At 40.5% G+C, this 18,924-nt stretch overlaps 1 protein-coding gene across 1 annotated transcript in view; it reads right to left on the bottom strand.

Annotated features, from left to right (window-relative positions):
* SPOCK1 (SPARC (osteonectin), cwcv and kazal like domains proteoglycan 1) overlaps window positions 1-18,924 on the bottom strand; it is a gene marked incomplete at both ends in the record, with an annotated part of 298,243 nt that overhangs the window by 122,204 nt on the left and 157,115 nt on the right. The window lies entirely within an intron of this gene.

Below are 18,924 nucleotides of genomic sequence, written 5' to 3'. Positions count from 1 at the left end.
GGTGAGTCTAACTTGGCATTCACATTAATATTAGATATGATACTTTGGGAAGAAGTTTTGGTATGATAATCTATATAATTTTGTTTGTTTCATAGAAGAATTAGGGTGGGATAAAATACTCTCAGAAGTAAAAATAAATTACTAGTATTTCAGAAGCTATTTAATAACTGACATTGCAGAGGGAATTTAATTTCATAGATATAGCAGGCATATTATTTTGTAGAAATTATTTTCAATTATCCTGGATAAGCATCTAGTGTACTTAAAATGATGGAGCAGAAGAGCAGTCATAACAATAAAATAATCCTGGGCTTTCATAAAACTTTTATCCCCATCAGTGCTGTCAGAGGTGGGACCAGAGACCATGCTGAGTTGCTATCTCAGAGCAAATACACCCAATCGGTCCCTGCTGATGCTCCCCAGGGAAAGTTCTTCCTCCAAAGGGAACTTTTCAGTCTTTCTTCTCCTTCTAACACTTTCCAATGTTCCCCCTCTTGATGGTAGCATCCCTGCTTTGGTCTGAGCCTTTGGTTCCATGAGGAGCCAATCACTGCTGTTTTGTCATTTTCTCCAGTAGCCTAACTGGAGTCTAAGAGGACCAACAGACACATAGCCCAAAAACGTATGTTCAGCCCTTTAGCCAGCCCCAGGATGAGTAACACAATGGGTAATCTTTATCTCTACAACTCTTAAGTTGCTGGAGAGGAGACAGCAGCAGAAAAGGGAACATCTCCCCGTAATGTGATGGATGATTTGAGGTACTGAAGCTAGGTGGGAGCCTGCAAAATGAACAAAAGTGATGAGCAGTGCTGCATTGCGAAGTGGGGGGTACTCAGGTTCACTCTCAGGTACCCTCTTGACAGTTTTGATGAGGAAAGATCCCATGCACCTTTCTCCTTAACATATCCACGTACCAACCCGCCAGTTAAAATCGGCCCCTCTATAAAAGAGCACTGCGAGGCAGCACGACAGTGGATTTGAAGGAGTAATGCTGTGCCCTAAAGATGATGCAAAACGGACTTAAAGGACTGCAGACAGAAAGTAACTACCAAGCCCAGCACTCAGCTGAGACAAGAGGATCAGCACTACTGCGCGCAGACACACACGCTCCGCTTATCTGAGAAGGGAAATGGCACGGCGATACACTGCCAGTATTCTAACAGGAGGCTTGTGATGAACTGTTTTCCCCAGACGCAACAACCACACTCAGAAAGAAGCAGGGAGAGTCTGAGGAGCCCCTTCAGTTTTCTATCTATACATAAAAACGCTGCCTAGCACTAAAGAAAGAAATTAGACCATGGTATGTTGCACTAGGTTTTACTAGAACGGCACACACACCTTTCCCCTCTCCTTAAATAAATGAAGATATTAAGCATGTATCAGAGGTCTGATACAATTTGGGACCATCCTGTCTAGAATCCAAAGGGCATAAGAGGGTCTGAGCTCAACGGAGGCATGAGCTGCTCCTTCCCGGAGGCAAGAAGATGCTGGTGCGTTAGACACTGGAGCAGCCTTGTGGTCCCTACAGCAGCTCAACAGAGGCAGACAGGATTTGTTGTCCTGCTGGTGTGCAAGTCTGCCTGCTCCTGCCAAGTTTCTATAGAGCTTCTTTAAATGAGTGATGATTTGGTAATCTTTGAAGTAAAAAAAAAAAAAAAAAAAGCAGAGGGATAGAGATCTATGCTGGATACCACTCCATTTGGAGCACTGACCCCACCCAGGAAAATCTCTTACAAATACTTCTCTGCAATCAAGTCCCATTGGAAAGGCTATCTATCTAAATTCAGACTCTCACAAAAGGATGCTTCTAAAGATCAGCAATAAGGCATATCTGCCAGGATGAATTACAAATATTCAGAAAAAGGATATGTGAATATTTCAGAAGAAGGGAAGTCTCAGCCATGCAGAGAAATTCCACCTTTGTTTAAGAAGTGATTTGTTTAGATTAGGGTTATTTTGGACATTGTTTTGCCATGGAGTTAATGTTTTGTTCCTCGCCAGTGTGTCCTCAAATCCCATTTTACCTCTCTCCTTCTTCTCCACCTAATGGGTCACTCTTAGTTTCATTTTTGGGACTGTCTGAAGCACTTACTGCACATTATGATAACCGCTCCCCACTTTTACTAAATGAGCAGAGACACTTTTAAAGGTTACTGTTTGAAGTACAAGAAACTTCAGTTTGCTATGGGAGAGAAATTTCTTCATATGACAGCAAATGTACTTCTAACAAGGAGGGGATTCTTCTGTTTTCCTGCACAGCTGAAGGGCTGCAGCTGATGGCTGACAAGCCAGAACGACAAGCTCTCACCACGATAACACCCATTACATATTTGTGAGGAGCACCTGAGCTTCACCACTGCCTATGTATTTAGTGGTATGCCTTTGGTGAAAGGCATGTGGAAATCATAAGAACAAACCAAAAGTATTAAAAGCTTTTTTCTTTTAAATCCATTAAAACTGATAGAAGAGGTGAAGTGAACGAGGAAGGAGAAAAGGCTGTTTGTTTCCTGCACTGCAAACAAAGAGACATCAACATCCAGCGTGCTGCCATTAGGAAAATATCTCGGCAGGGATTGAGGGGCCAGGTCTGTCCCTCTGTAGAGACCAAAGGCTGAAACGGCTCTTCAGGAGCAGTTTGCTCTTTCCTTTTCATGTCTTTTCTTAGTCAGACTAACCGGCACATGAGAAGTAGCCCATCCGCTGCTCCTTACGCTCCCAGCGCACAGCGGGTGAGATATACATTCTTAATCCTCTTACTTGGCTCTCACTGGAGACTGAGTTAAAAACGCAGGCAGATATTTGACCTATCTGTCTACCTAGATATTCTTAAACAGGAAAACAGAGTGAGATACCCTCCTTCTGCAAAGCCTTTAATAAGTAAGCACCACTTGGAGCGTGAAGGGTCACCAGATTATAGGTTCATTGGGCTGATGGAATGCAAAGGTCGTATCTACAAGGAAAAAAATTTAATGACCAGAACTTTTGCTTGCTTGCAGCTAGCCTTGCTCTTTTACTGGAGCACATGCACACTGTCTGATTTGCTGGTGACTTATCCTTGATGCAAAATGCTGTGTCAACAGAAATGGTAGTGCAAACTGGCTAGGAGCCCAGGGCTAATAGCTGCCAACATTGCCGGGCTGCTGAAGAGCACTCTCTGGCCTTGTGCTCGTAGTGTTCTATCAGCCAGCGGGGATGTGAGTTTAGCCTTGAAAGTCAATACTAGTATAGAATAAATAAGAGAAGCAAGATTTAGGCCCACACGGTCTATGTGGGATCGTACAGAGTTTCAAAACTTAGCATTTTTTCATCGTAAAATTTACTCTGACTGAAGAATTATATCCACTTTGGGAACTCCCTAGGTCTTCTAAGGCAATAAAAATATGTGCACTTCTGAAGTATGTGCGTTCCAAAACAGCATCACACAATACATTAATGTCAAAAGAAACACGACTTTGGAATGTTCTGCAGTGAAAAAGCTGTCTATCAAAACCAAATACCATTGTTGAATCATCATCGGTCTGAAGCACAGGAATGGAAAAAGATGTGGTTGGAAATCCTGGTCACTGTTTCCTTTTAAATCAGGTGTCAACTTCTCTCTACCTCAGTGCCTTGCTTCTAAAATCTGAGAAGAATACTACTACTAGCAATAATAATAAATAAAGCTTTCCCCACCTCTGTGTGGAGGAATTATTTGATTTGTTGTGGAAAAGCTCATGAAGGTCCTTAAACAGAACAGACTATAGATGCGTCATTTATTATTCATTACAAACAGCCTTTACATACAGCTCAGCACAGGAGAAGGAAGTTTATTAAATACAAGCAAAGCTGTGGGCTTTGTCAGGAGATGGCAAAAAAATACCCCACAACCTGGACTATTATTTCTTGAGATTTTTTTTCTTCATGCAGAATGCATGATCCATATGAGCATAAAAGGTCAAAAAAGAGGGATTTATATGTCTGCAAAGTTCCTCAAGACGTTAAATAAGTTTGGAAGGTTGTACTGCTAAGCAACACAAGCCCTAAGGAGAGCTCATAATAAGAAACAGTTTCTGAAATATGCTAATCAAAGATCATGCTTTGTTAATCAGATTTCTACATGACTAGGAGCAGATGCTCATCATCTGCAGAAGAAAAGACCCTTGGGAATAAGATGAAACATAACAACCATATTTATCAGCACAGTTCTTTTTTGTCCTAAAGCAATGGGTATGAAATCTTTGAAAATGAAGAGCCAAAAATACAAATAAATAAATGAAAGTGGGAAGTGGAGTGGGGAAAAAAAAAAATCTAAGTTTTTTATAATGAAGATGTTATTTTATCAGCTTGAAAGGCAACTACAGCCATCCCTTTCCTATGTTAAAGAGCCTGCACGCAGTTACTGAGGTCTGCCTGCACAGTAATAGCAAAAATACCTTTAAGCCTTGCTGTAATATGTGAACATATCTCCACTTTCTCTTTAGACTGAGACTGAAGGTGTAGTTCATATGGTCAGTTAATCTGACCTGACAGTAGTTGAGGATAGGTCCAAAATTTCTGGAGGGCATGTGTGTCTAGCCAGTAGAGCAATCAAAGGTTTCATACAAACATAAATCTTTTGCTGAAAACCCACCTCAACCACCCAACCTATCTTTTTGTAGGTTTAAGCTCCATAGTTTCCTTTCCTGAGCTTTTCCTGTGTTCAAATCTTGGCACACCTGGTCTCCAAGGGCCGTATCCATCCCAAGAGACAGCTGGATGAAATATGGGAAATATAGTACTGTGCATCTCTCAGTATAAATATGTTCAGAAGTTTTTCATCCTGGGAAAATTTAGAATTTCTGGCTTTTATCTTGGCTCAGAAGTCTTACCCTTCCTCACTTAACATCTAGATGTTTCTGCCACTGGCATTTGTTTTCTGGCCAGCTGGTGCCCTGGTTTCCTGGTACCCTGAGCTCTGAAGTCTCTTCCTGCCTGGCAGAGCACAAGTGAAGAAGTGTTTAAAAGGGCTAAAGTTTCTGGTTCGTTGGCCACAACATTTCTGTAGGAAAATTGTACTCTATAGATCAGCCAAATCACTGCAAAGGGGAAAGGCTTTTGTATGTACGCAGTGATCCAAAACCTGTGCTAGGCCCAATTATGTCAAAGAGAGGTGCAGAATCAGAATTTCTGTCATTAATAGACAAAAGACTTACATTCCTTTCTTTGGTCAAGCTTTTATTATGCATAGCATCCTAAGTTCCCTCTTAAAACTATAAATCTTCTGTGGTTATCTCATAGAGATACCAGAATAATTGGTAAACAATAGACACCAGGGATTGCATCAGACCATTAACAACCTCCTAAGGGTATGCTGACATCTCTTTCCAATACTAAAAGGATTACAAACACCAATTGCATCCCAAATCTCTTTCCCTCACAGCCCCAGGAAGCAGACCAGAGAACATCTGCTTATGAACTGTTCCTCTCCCCTCCCTGTACCGTTCACCAGAGATTGCTTGTTTGCAATATAAATAAATCCACGTCAGACAGAGCCTTAACAACAGTGTTTGAGATACTTTTCTATTACATTTCATGTTTTTATATATATTGCCACTATAAAAATAAGACTTATGACTTGGAGGAAACTCCTTAGTTCAGACAACAGCAATAGAGGGAGAAGTTGCTCTCGAAGACCGCAGCTCTCTATGCTGCAGCCGTGGGTCACGGTGTTAATCACAACAGAGGAAATGTATTTTTCACACATTTGACTTTAAAAGGGTGATAACAAATAAATACTCTCAATGTCTTGCAGCAGTGGGTGTGTAATCCTGCAGAAACTGTACAACTAGTTCACAGCAAGATTTATGAGCTTGATTTTGTTTTTATGACCATTCGTTTGGGGGAAGAGAGTAATTTCAAACTCATGGCTGTTTAGTGGAGCTGAAACAAACTACACAATCAAACAGCAACGGCATTATGTAAATATTGGGTTTTTTGTTTTCAAAATTGCCTGACAATAAGTACTATGATCACTCAATGACAGAAATAGTTCTGCATAATGAAATGTCAAGAGCAGTTGCTTTTATGCAATCCCCTTGGAACTGTTCTGACTGTATGAGAAAAGAAGAACATCTGTCGAGAAAGGTATGATGAACTGGAAAATGGGACCTGCTGTCTGTGAAGCAGAGATCCCGGTGCATATTTTGAGACAGAAGAGATTGATAATAAAACAAAGCCTCTCTACTACATGCTGCATTAAATTACAGGAGGGCATTTCAATTTTCTTAAGTCTTACTTGATTCCATCCACACTCCACAAGCGAGCACAGAAGTTGTGAACACCCGTCAGTCTAGGCAGGCAGGGAGGAAGACTGACTCCTCACCTGAATTCCTCCCCACACCACATGAAGCTCAAAGATCAGCTCAAGTCAAACTTCACATCCAAGAGGCATCAGCATCTTGTCTCCACTTAGAGCAGCGCTGACAGCCAAAGTGTGATCATAGCAGCTAAGCAGTCACTTGGAGGAACTACATACTACCATGAAAACCATAAAGCAAACATGTAAGATGCCATGCAGCCAGCTTCAACTTGTATTAGGGAAAATCTCTATACAATTTGCCCTTGTTTTTTTGCAAGGAAGAGGGCATGGTTCTGGTTCATGATGCCTAAAACCAGTTTTGGTTGTAATGTTTCAGTTATTTTACAGGTTGGTAAGTCGTCACATTGAGTGGCTAAGACTACACTGTTTATTGGAGCTGAGCATAACTTTTCTTCTCAAAGCTGGTATGAATAATTCTGGGTTTCAAAAATGTTATTTAATAACAGATTACCCCCCTCCCCTATAAATTGCAAATAATTACCAATGGCTTTTATTCTACGTCTGCAAATCTTGGGATAAATTATTCTGCTTGATTAGGGAGAAAATTGGTGTTAACCCTCCCCCAAGTCTAGGGGAGAACATGTCTTCGATTAACAAGCTCAGATATTTAAGTCTCTCTCTCTCTCACATGCTCTCTCTGTGCATAATTACTCAGAGCAATTTGCATATAGAAATCAATTCAGCTGAAAATTAATTACTGTAGGCTTGAATGTTTCAAACATGCATGTGAATTATTTTCAGTAAATGAAATTTCTCAAGGCAGTTAAACAGTAACATATCAAGCTGTCAGCATGTATTCCATCACCGTGTAGTATTTTGGTGTAGTTTTGTTTCAGAGCACCCTAACATTTGAGTGGCTGACGACATTGGGATAGTGCATGGAAACATCTATTTTAATTTTTACAGGCACTTTCAAAAATCATTTATTATAGCTGACATATAATTGCTTTTGACATTGCTGAGGGCCATCCGAGGCAAAAGGACTCTACAGATTTCCCTTCCAAAGCAAAGGATAAGAACCAGCGTGTTTAAATAAATTTCCTTGACAAATACACAGAGATCTGATGCAGCAAAAATGAGAAAAGGAAAAAAGACAGGACTGTGAGTTAGGAAATGTGCTTCCATTGGTGGATGTGGTAATCAGTCACAATCTGACAATGAATCATTATAATTTATATCACAATATGCTGCAAACATATCTCAAATACTTCCCTAAACCAGAAAAAGAAGCTGTCAAATACAGCTATGACCTCGCTCTGTTTTGCAGCTAGAACCAGGTGCACTTTTCAGGAACGATTCTCCTGCCTGCAAGGCAAAGGTTCAACCAACGTGCGAGTGCAGAGCGCTCGCATCCGCTCAATAAAATATGGTCTGGCATCAGCGCCACCCTCCTTCTCCAACTTCTGAGCATTTCTGCCATGTGTTGGTTTGTGCTGGTTTGTGCCATACCTGGGGGTGGCTTTCTGCATGTCCCTGTAACCTGAAGGCAAAACAGACCTAAAACCCCCACAGACAGACGGACACCGGTCAGATGTTCTGTTCAATTATTAACTCTCTGAAGTAGCGAGGGTACAAAACCAACCCAATTCCCATTCTCAGGGACTCACGAGGCTTTGGCATATGTTTAATGACAGCAGCTCCACAGTTTCTGTCTCTGAGTCCCAAAAACCCCTGGGGTGATCCAGCTTCAAGCTTCCTGGGATGGAAGTAGAGAGCTTCAAAAGATCGCTTTAATCTTTAGTTGGTGGAACATGAGAAAATGAAGCAAGCCCTGTTTCTGCCTTGCAGGGAGGACGCAGTCCTGCAGTATCTGTCTCAACAGATCCTCAGCACAGGAGCTGAGCTAAAAACATGACGGTTTCCTTCGGTCAGCCTCAGCTCTGTGCTTGCTTTTCAAAGGTACTCCCTAATGACACAGCCAAGCGTCTCTAACCTCGGGCATCCTGCCACTGACTCCAGCAGATCTCCACCCTACCGGTGCCAGAGCCGCACGGTCCTTCCTGCAGGACAGGCACTGCCGATTGCAGGTCCTGGCCCTCAGTGCCTCCAAGCCCAGCCATGCCTCTTGGGGAGTGAAACCCACTCCCTCAGGCTTGCAAGCTCCATTTTCTACCCAACACATGTGAGGAAAAGAGAGACAAAGCACTTGTATCTCCTTACTGGTAGGACTGGCTAGCTGGCAACATCTGAAATGGCTCTAAGTCAGATTTTATTTTTGTAAAAAGCTGAGGCTGCATTTTCCATATCTGTGATTGAACACGGGTGATACTGGCTGAGTCCCTTAAATCTCCAGATCCTGGTACCAGAACACAGCTTCGTTTTTCTCCCCAGAAGCCAGTTTGATTTTGTTCCCACTGCTGCTGGGGAAACACTGAAAACTGGCTACAAAGATTTTTTAAAAATCAAAGCCATGCAAAAGACTCCAAATCAAAAGGAGACGTATTTTAGGAAATATATTGAAGATAACTTTGAGATTTCTGAATGCTTGGATCTGACAATCCTTCAGTAATTTTGAAATTAATATAATTTTCTCTGTGAACTGATCCAGACTATTTTGGTTTTCTGTTACACTGGAGTGAATTATCATTTATTTAGTAAGATTTCATTTAATACAATTTATTTTACTCCAAGGCCGATGACAACAAAACAGGTTATACCCTCTTCAGAAAACAATATTTCAAATTATTCATGCATAATTAAAGATGCACTCTCCCCATTTTTGATGAATGCAAACACATATTTTGATTTCCTTGGAGAGAACTTGCATCGTATGTCATGAAACCCTTCTGAAATACTTCTGTGGCTGCTGTAATTTATACTTAAGCAATAATATAATGGGAGAAAAATTACCATGATTTAATTCAGATAGCTAGCTTGTGAGAAACCAAACCCTTTTCCAACTTTGATTAAGAACTATAATGAAGAATAATACTGTGAACTAGGAGTAGGAAAAAAATAAAATTGAAACAAATAGAAGTGGATATAGAACTACTCTGTTTTTTAGAGAGAAAATTCTTTTACCAATCAAATTTTGTCTTTCTTCATTAGGTTTTTGATGTCATCAGGGCTCATTTAAAAACATGAAGAACTTATCTTTTAATGCTTATATTTTAGAAGTAACACAGAATCAAAAGCACATCACTGTTATTACCAATTCCATCAGCAAACAGTAAAAAAATGAGGACCAAACTGCTGTTTTTACGAATCTCTATTCCAGTATATGCATAATTACAATTCTTTTCTAACAGCACTGCAGAGAGCTAAGCAAGCAATAGAAATTCTGGGTATGACTTCTCTGAAAGGCTGACGAGTTTGCTCTGTTTGTCGACAGACTGAATGTCAATGTTGTTACAGTAACAGCAATTCCCAGCCAGGCACCCAGCGTATCTCTACATACTCGTATTTAAATGTTAAACTAGATAAGACATTCAGCCCTGGAAATGAGAAAACCTCCACTTTTTCCATTAAGTTTTTTTGCTTATTTGCTGGGATAAATGAAATAGAATTTGGCTCCGAACATTACCAACTACTGAGTATAAAATACAGGAGCTCTTTTTTTTTTCTTAATTAATAAAATACAATGGGGATTAGACTCTTTGAAACAGAATGCCACGGGACAACTACCCCCTCTATACTTGTTCTTAGCATCTCAGGGTATGGGAAGTGGACACCCTAGAAAAAGAGGCAAGAAGGGAAGGACACCCTTCTTGTGTTTTCTCCTTGCTACCATTGCTGCTTCTTTGACTTTGGGTAAATCGGTCAGTCACACTCTGCTCCCTCTCCTTTCGAGCATTTAAAATGGTTAGAGTAATACTTAGCTGTCTAGAAATCACCATGGGACTCCTGGACACCATCATGGAACACAAGCAAAGGGCCCCTGTGAATGACTTGTAGTGATTTCAAACCAGCTACATTCTGCAGAGCCAAGAGCCGTTTCGTGTTCGCTTATGGCAGTCTGATTGTCTCCATGGAAACATGGGAAACACTTTATTTTCTACATCAACAGAGGAAGATTTGTTTCCATATTACATTAGTTTTAGTGTGCACTGAGCAAAACAAACACAAAAATAAAAGGCTTTTCAAAGCCTGATTTCATTAGGAGAAGAGTGGTTTCAGTCCTGTCACACAGAAGCAGTCACTATCAAGTGGATTCTGTGGTGGAAAACCTTGCAAGATGGTCAGCATTCTGCAGAACACCTCTGCATTGGGGGCAAAATAGAAAAATCACAGATTTGTAAAGAATTTATTGCCAGAATAAACCACTAGAACTTTAAAGCTGTGGAGATTTTAGCCATGAGATATGATTTCAAATGGCATGACCTGATGGGAGGAACGCTGCTCCAACAGCACAAATCTGAACAGCTCTGTGGTGGTTTGACCCTTGCTGGAGGCCAGATGCCCACCAAAGCTGCTCTATCGCTCCCCTTTTCAGCTGGACAGGGAAGAAAATATATATTGAGAGACTCAGGAGTTGAGATAAGGACAGGGAGGGATCATTCTGCAATCAGCATCATGGGCAAAAGACTCACCACCGTCTTTTGAAACTGAATAAATGAAAGAACTAAATGAAATAAAACTATCTAACTTATTACACTGCACTGCACATCCAGGGGCACCAGAGTGGGGTAATGAGAAGAGGTTCTCCTCCACCAGAACCCAGCCACACAGAACTACAACAAGCACAAAACACATCAAAAGTATAAATTGGCTGGGGGCTGGCTAGCCTAATAGACTGAAGCTTAATGTCATTTACATTGCTTTTGAGAGGAATTACCCAAGCAGGAGAAGTCAAAGCTCTTCTATGGATAATCCATTAGTCACATAATTGATATCTGGAAGAGACTTAAATGGGAAATAAACAGAAAAACAAACACCTGTCCTGGCTGGTTCTAAAGTAAATATAAACACAGCAAAGAGAATTCCTCCTTCTAGCACCAGTTTAACAGAAACAAGCGTTGTGCAAATCAGTGAATATCTAATACCACTCCACACTGCAAGATGTGAAACAAATAGAGATGAAAATTAATAAACTGCAAAATAAGTTTGTAAAAAATTAACTCAACTCTGCTGGAATCGACCTCCAACTGCTGAAATTGTGCCAAAGAGACAAATTTTGAGACTGGGAGTTTCTAAATAGTAGGAGGTCGGTGAGTTTTTTGCACAGGGTGACATGGAAGGGTGAAGAAAGCAGCTAACCTCAGGAGTGGAAAAAGCAGATTGTCAAATAGGCTGGAAGACAGAAAGCGTCACAAAGACGAGCATTAGCATTGCAACGTAGAAGTGTTTGTTGGGTGTGCTAGCCATGAAAATATGGTTACAGGACATGTACAGCCCTGCAGAACAACAGATACAGAAGAGTAACACTCAACAGTGGGTACTTCCTGCTGGGTTTTTCCTTGCTATGCTTTACTTACTACAGAAGTGTGGAAACTGATTACCAACTTTTAATTCCCACAGCCTACAGTTCCTCTCTTGGTTTTGAGACCTCTGAATTAATTTTTAACAACAAAAGATTACCTCTACAGAGCTGCTGCTAAATCAACACGCTTTGCAGTTGGCTCCTTATAGCTCTCTGGAAAATGCACACCAGGCTAAATTTCTAGTCTCATTAATGCATTCCAGGGCATCTTGATATGTCTTTTGATTCATGATTGATAATTTTTAAACACACAAAAACAATGGTCAGAAGGCTTTAAACAGATTCACAGTTTAATTAAAATGCTTTGTGCATCTCAAAAAAATATATACACTGATGGAAATATCATCTGACAGAGGAGAAGTGCTATTTCTCTGGCCACTACTTAGCTAAAATAATCCCGAAGAAAAATCCTGTACGAAGAATTAAAGTTTGAACAGTTCCTTGTGGATACTTGAGTAATTGTCTGGAATAACTAAAATGTTGTTTTGTCCTTCTCCCACAGAGCAAGAGCCGAGGCTGCCTGAGGCAATACAAGAGCAAATTCTGTAACTTTGCACTCAGCATGGTAGCTAAAATCCACTTCTACAACAGAGGAACAACTGTTCCTAAGAGAATTGCTTAATTTCTGGAACACCTAGGCAAGAAACACCTCGAAAAAGAGTAAGCTTCCTGAGTTATGAAGTAACACTGAATTATTCAGGGGTCCTGGTGCACATGTTACTTTTTATTAGAACAAAGATAAAACACAGAGTTCTAATAAAAAGGAACCATGTGCATCAGTAATGATGAATAATTCAAACACGAAGTAACAATGGAATTGGAAACTGGATTTTACTCCCTTTCAGGGAATACATCTTATATTTCCAGTGTCAACTTGTCTGATTTATCTCTACACATATCTGGAGGCATTGCCCCAAATTTGAGACAAGAATAATACGAACAGCAAGGAAACAGTGTACTGGTGGTTTGGGATGGGAAGGAAGGAGGACTCTAGCAGGAACCTACCATTAAAATTCTAAATGAATTACCTTCATTCAGCTTTGATCTAAAAACTTGTGAATGTTACCTGTAACAGCTGTCTCCCTCCCTAGACTTCACTGTTCCCAGTGAAAGATAAGCAGTGGACCACAGATTGGAGCGAATACCAAATAATACCAGATGTTTTTCCAATTTCAAGGAAGAGCCTTGTTGGAAAATAACAATCAGGAGATAGAAACAGCGTAACTGTGGCCTTAGTGTTAGGGAGGAAAAAGCATTTACATTTATATAAATGTGCTGTGATGTTAAGGGAATAGAAGTTGTATTTGAGCATGATTTATCCATCCCATTGCTTCTTCTGTAGAATATATTTCTATTTGTTTTTAATCAGTAAATTGACTTTTTAATAAGGATGCTTCACTACTAAGAGGTTTTCTCTACAGCAGGAAGAGGGCGGAGCAAGCCATACAGTAAGATGTACTGACAATGAGGGAGTACCTATGCTCCTTTCAGATTCCTCCTCTCTCCCCTGGGGGTTTTTTAATACCTCCAGGCATTACTTGGCCTGCTATTGGAACTGGAAAATGAGTTTAGCTTGATTTTATGACAGTTAACCATTAAAATCTGTTCAGAGAAAATGTGTTTGTCTGACATGATGACTGAATTTGCACTCATAATTTAGGCAAGATTATTTTTCCAGCTGATTTCATGGTACTTTCCAGGATAGAGTCATTGCCAGAAAAACCTAACTCAAAATGTTCATCCACTCTAAGTCATGTCACAGCAAAGACATCAGACAACGTGGATATGCTAGGTGTGTGGGAGAGAACATAATTAAGCAATAACTTCATGTTCTGTACTCTGCCCCTTTTTTCAGCACCTTGGATATTAAAATAGCTTTCTTTACTATGATACAAAGGTGGGGAACAGCTGTACAAACCAGTAAACCTAAGTGGCGGTGAAGTTATCCTATCAACTATGTCAGAGAGCTAGGAAAGAAACCCTCTCCCATCAGCTTCTACTGTTGCCACAGCAGCTGCCTTAGTGTTCAGTACAGTGAAGTTCCTCAACAACAGAAGAAAAATGTAATTCTGCCCATAGTGCTTGAGAGCCATTACATTAGACATCACAGTCTGGAATCAAGGAGACAAGGTTTCAGTCCAGGGTACTCAATTCAGCTACTTTGTCATCCCTGGCTCTTTCATACACATACAAAGAAAAAAAAAATTGAGACATTAAAAAACCCCATAATTAAAATAAATATCAATATTTTAATGTATTATTCCATGTGTACATCTGGTATAAATGAGCTCTGAGGATATATCACAGGAACTCAGATTAAACTACAGCAACAGCCTTTGTACTAATGCACAAGACCTAATGAGGGAATTCTTTCTCTCTTTCTCACACAGTATCAATTTCATGCCCTATAGCTTTTTAAATGGCCCACAAATATTCGTGATTTGTTTTTTTCTCTAAAGGAAGACTACCATATGAGGCCTTTTAATGCGAGCTGAACAGTCAGTAACAGGCAAGATATTTATTAGGCATAATAGGCTCCTTAACCATCGAAGAATCTATATGGGACAGAGCCATTTGGATGTGTTCAGCCTTTAGTACTGGCTCTCAGTATTTGCTGAAGGTGGACTAGCACCCTAACATTAATTTATAGATTTTTCTATTAAGGGCTTGGCAAACACTCCAAAACAGTAGGTGTCAAGGTGACAGTGTCATTGTTTCAGAAGAAGGTACCTTCTTTCCTTCTTTCTGTGTTTTCTCCCAGTAGCTCCTCCTTGAAGTTTTCTATCAAGCTAATTAATTTAGCAATCTCTCAGGCTGTGGGATGATTTGAAACTCAGCATGTTCTGCTACTGGTAATTTGTTACTGTCTCTAAATTTTACATCACTTAACTACATTTTCAGGTGGATTTTCGGATCATTTAGTTTTATTATGAAAAAGGACAAAGCCAACAGACCATTCTATGATTCTAAGGGCTTCACTGACCCTTGCTGTTAACTTCCAGCCTGAGAAAGCAAACAAACCAAGAGGAAGCTGGGCTCTTCTTCAGGCTCATGGCTACAAATATGGAAGTGATGTGTGTTTTCACTGGCAGCAGGCTGTCATGTTTTTGTAGTGACACAAAATTATCATATGGTTTCTCTTATCTGGGAGTAACCTCAAATAAGTTTTTCGTTGTGCTTAAAATCCCAGAGTGTTACAGCCAGAGTTCTGACTGTATATTGCTGCTTACCCACAACTTCCTCTGATGGCCTTAACTAGCAGATGCTAGAAATGCCTCCATCCATAAATAACAGAATCATAGGGGTCACAAGGGACCTCCAGAGATCACTGAGTCCAATCCCCCTGCCAGAGCAGGGTCCCTAGGACAGGTCACACAGGTTGGTGTCCAGAGGGGTCTTGAATATCTCCAGAGGAGACTCCACACCCCCCAGGTAGCCTGTCCCAGGGCTCTGTCACCCTCACCGTGAAGAAGTTCTTCCACATATTGACAGCATCACAGAATCATAGGATCAAGAGATGATCAGGAGCCATTGCCTCCATGGAAGTCCTAAGTGCCTGTATCAGAGAATACGTAAATTTTAAACCCGCCATATTTTCACAGGTGTTTATCTTTTAATGAAGAAACAGTGGGTGTTGTCATAGACCAGTGAAAGCTTCGGTTTCTTTGGGATCAGGATTTAATTTTCTGCTCTTAAATAGGTTTTGCTAAATGATTCGTAAGCCAGGACCGGTAGGAAGGTAGGGGAACTCAAGGCTTACCTAAACAACAGATCTGGTCACTCGGAGGATTGAAATGCTTCCACTCTACTGCTGACACATTTGAGAAAAAAACGCACAAAAACAAAATGAAAAAGAAACAAATGGAAATAAACCAACATCAGACATAAACATTCTTGCCACCGTGGTAAAGCTGATAGCCTGGCAATATGTTCTAGAAGAGAAAACAGAAGCCAAACATCAGGGATAGTTTGGGTCAGTGACCCTATCTCTGCATGCTGTCACTGTTCCAATGCCTTTGTCGCTCCTGCTGGGTGGTGCTATCAAAAGAGGAGACCAGAATAGCCAGAATCTTTCATTCTTACCCCTTATGGCAGTTCTCACACAATGAATAATTCACATCTATGTTATTTGCTTGGACTGCTGAATATTGGGACTCACAACAAGATAATTAGCTAATAAAGAATAGTGCATGTGCTGCATGCTTCACTTAATTTGGAGAAACTGTTAATGTGAAGATGACAGTGTGCATCCATACAGAATGTACACAGAAGCAATGTAGGAAGAAGAAATCTTAAAAGCATCACATAACTGCTAACATCTAGATAATGCATATGGTTTCAAAATCATGTGAAAATTTGTCCAGTGCTACAGTCACACGTGGACAATTACCCTACAATTTATACTGTAATACTGCCTGACACAACCCTACATCTTTCTGCAGCTGAAATCAGAGACAGAGACACCCACAACTGATCACCCTGTCTTTCACACAAGATCTTGGCCCTCCCCATAAAAATCCACCAAGATGGCATCTACCACCATTTAATACCTTCTAGACTCCTTTTACTATTTCTCTGAGATTAAATGTGCCTATTACCAACTATCCCAGGCCATACCCTAGGCACCTGCAAATGCAGAGCACAGGCTCAGATTTAGTGGGAACAGATATAAAGTCCTTAGGGCAGTACTGCTGCCCAGTAATGACATCTCAAGCTGTGCCCACACTCCCATGTCTAGTTGCTCCCTCCCTAGCACCATGAATTTTTCAAATCCAGTGTAAAAAACACAATTATAATATTTTGTCATTTTATTAGAAGGGCAAGAGTGCAACCAGTAGTTTGCTGACATTTGAAAGAAGTATTCAAGACCTAATTTGTACATCACAGAAAGGGAGGGAATAGAGCATGAAGCCATCTGTCTTCTGACTGAAGCTGAAACAGGCTTTAATGGAGTTATACTGGGGATATGGCTTAAGAGGGCTGGCAAGAAAAGGAAACAAATGTGGAACAGTTAATGAAGCAGAATGTGAGAGAGCATCTACCAGCATGATAGCCCGTGATGACTCTGAAATAAAGATATGTGCTCTTCTTGTAGGAATTACAGGCTCCTGAGGCAAATCTGTAGCAGAGAACACCTACGTGAGCAGTCCCCAATGAATACTTAATGTTACGTGAAGAACAGAAGGCTCCATGTATTGGTAACTGTGCATGTTTCAGTAAAAAATAAAAGCCAACCTAAAAGTAGCAATCAACTAATGTCCTCAGAAACGCGTGTGAGAGAGAGAGAGAGATGTGCTAAGAGAAGTACCAGAGATTCCACTTAAGTGCTGCATCTTCTGTGGGCCCACTGACCCCATAGGTGTCTCTCTCTGGCACATATATTACTTAAGAGATTGCAAATGCAACTGAAGTATTATAGAAGTACTATCATCTTACAGCATGCCAGTATGTTTTGGTACTTTAATCACGGGTTACTTGCTTGCTGACATAAAATGATCCTAATCATCCCCACTAAAGTTTTGCCCAGCTACTTCAGCCTGCAGCTGGCATTTAACTTATCTTTAGGCTACATCCTCATCTTTGAGGAAGACTTGCTCTTCTCACTTTAAATGACTCAGAGGATTCAATAACCAATTAACTTTCTGAAAATCTAGTTGTTCCATAACTTGGCAGTTGCAGTGAGTATGTGTTACATTTACTTACCAACATGATCTTCTTTTCTTCTAACTTGACATCTTATCTCATCAGCACTGCCTTGAAATATTGACCTGGGTAACTAAGCTAATGTTTAATTGGTTGTGGGAGGTGGGGGGGGTGGGTAATGTGTGAGGTGGGGGTGGAATTTCATTAATTAGCCACCTACCAACTACTCAGCCAAGAGGGAAAAAGTACAACTGATACCACATTTCCAAGGCGAGTCTGCAAATAGCACAGAGGCAAGACCTAGCATCTACAGCCCAATGCAATCTCAACTCTCAGGCTGTAGGATCCCAAATTCTGGTATAACTGAACACCTCCATCAGGTGAAATCTATAATCACAGGTACCTCTTACCAGTCACTTAGAAATCAAAAGCCTCATCTGCCCACTACACAGATGAAAAGAAGTGTAAGTTGTCCTTGCTTCTCCCTGACAACTGAATGAATCCTCTTGCATGACATGCGACTGCAAGCAGCATGCTGCCCTTTGTGCTGCTTTAGCTGATGGCTGGTAAGTTTTAGCTACAAATACTAACTTAAGCTGCAGTAACCAAGTAACTGAAGTTCCTGTGAAGACACTCAGGGATTTCTATTGAGCTCAAGTGATAAAATCTTGAATCTACAGGAAAATCAGAATTTTATTTCAGTGCTGTACGCATAAAACAGCCCTGAAATGCCTTTCTTCTTAGCCTTGACTTTATTGTTCTGAAATGGATTAAAATGTATTAAAATGAGTTGCTCAACTGAACACAGATCTGTAGGTTGCCTAGAAAATTAGGAGGAAATGAAAGGAATAAGCTGCATTTACTGGTGAGATATCCAGTACGGGAGGTATAGAAGAGACACTGATAAAGCAGAAAGGAGTGGTGGTGATGTCAGCCGTAAGGCAGAACCCCAGTCAAAGGATGTGGTCACACCAACTCCAGGGGAAGGAGCATGGGCTTGGTGAGACATTACAAAACCAGATTTGCAAAGCAGGTGTCAAATACAGACAGCACAGATTTTAGCTGTGCCAGGTAAAGCCCGATAGCTATTTTGGGAGTCCCTGAATTCATTATGTTCCTACCTGTAGTCTAGTCAATGAATACACATTTTATCATCTTGATGTACAGCATGAAGAATGATTTCCCTCATTAATACAAATTGAACTTTCAATTCCAAGCTACTCAGATTATAAGAAGCTGTAAGAATATGTGGCTAGTCTTGCCCAGTTACTCAAGACATGGCCCTAATTAACATCCTTGTGGTCAGTTTTCTAGTTTCATATATTTCAGAACTTTGTGTTTCATATGCAACATGGTGTTTAGAATGTGTAGAATATTCACTAGCTAAAAAAACCTGGAAAAATATATTGATCAGATGTTCTTATTTTAATTTTTAGCTTGCAAACAATATGCTATTGCTGTAATGACCTGGTGAAACACACAGGTTACACCAACTTCTGTATATTTCTGTGTATAATTTTGAAAT

The sequence above is a fragment of the Gallinula chloropus genome, assembly GCF_964237585.1.
Source record: "Gallinula chloropus genome assembly, chromosome: 10".
In the NCBI taxonomy this organism is placed as follows: Eukaryota; Metazoa; Chordata; class Aves; order Gruiformes; family Rallidae; genus Gallinula; species Gallinula chloropus.
The sequence above is the reverse complement of the archived record's forward strand: the minus strand, read 5'-3'. Positions and strand labels throughout refer to the sequence as shown.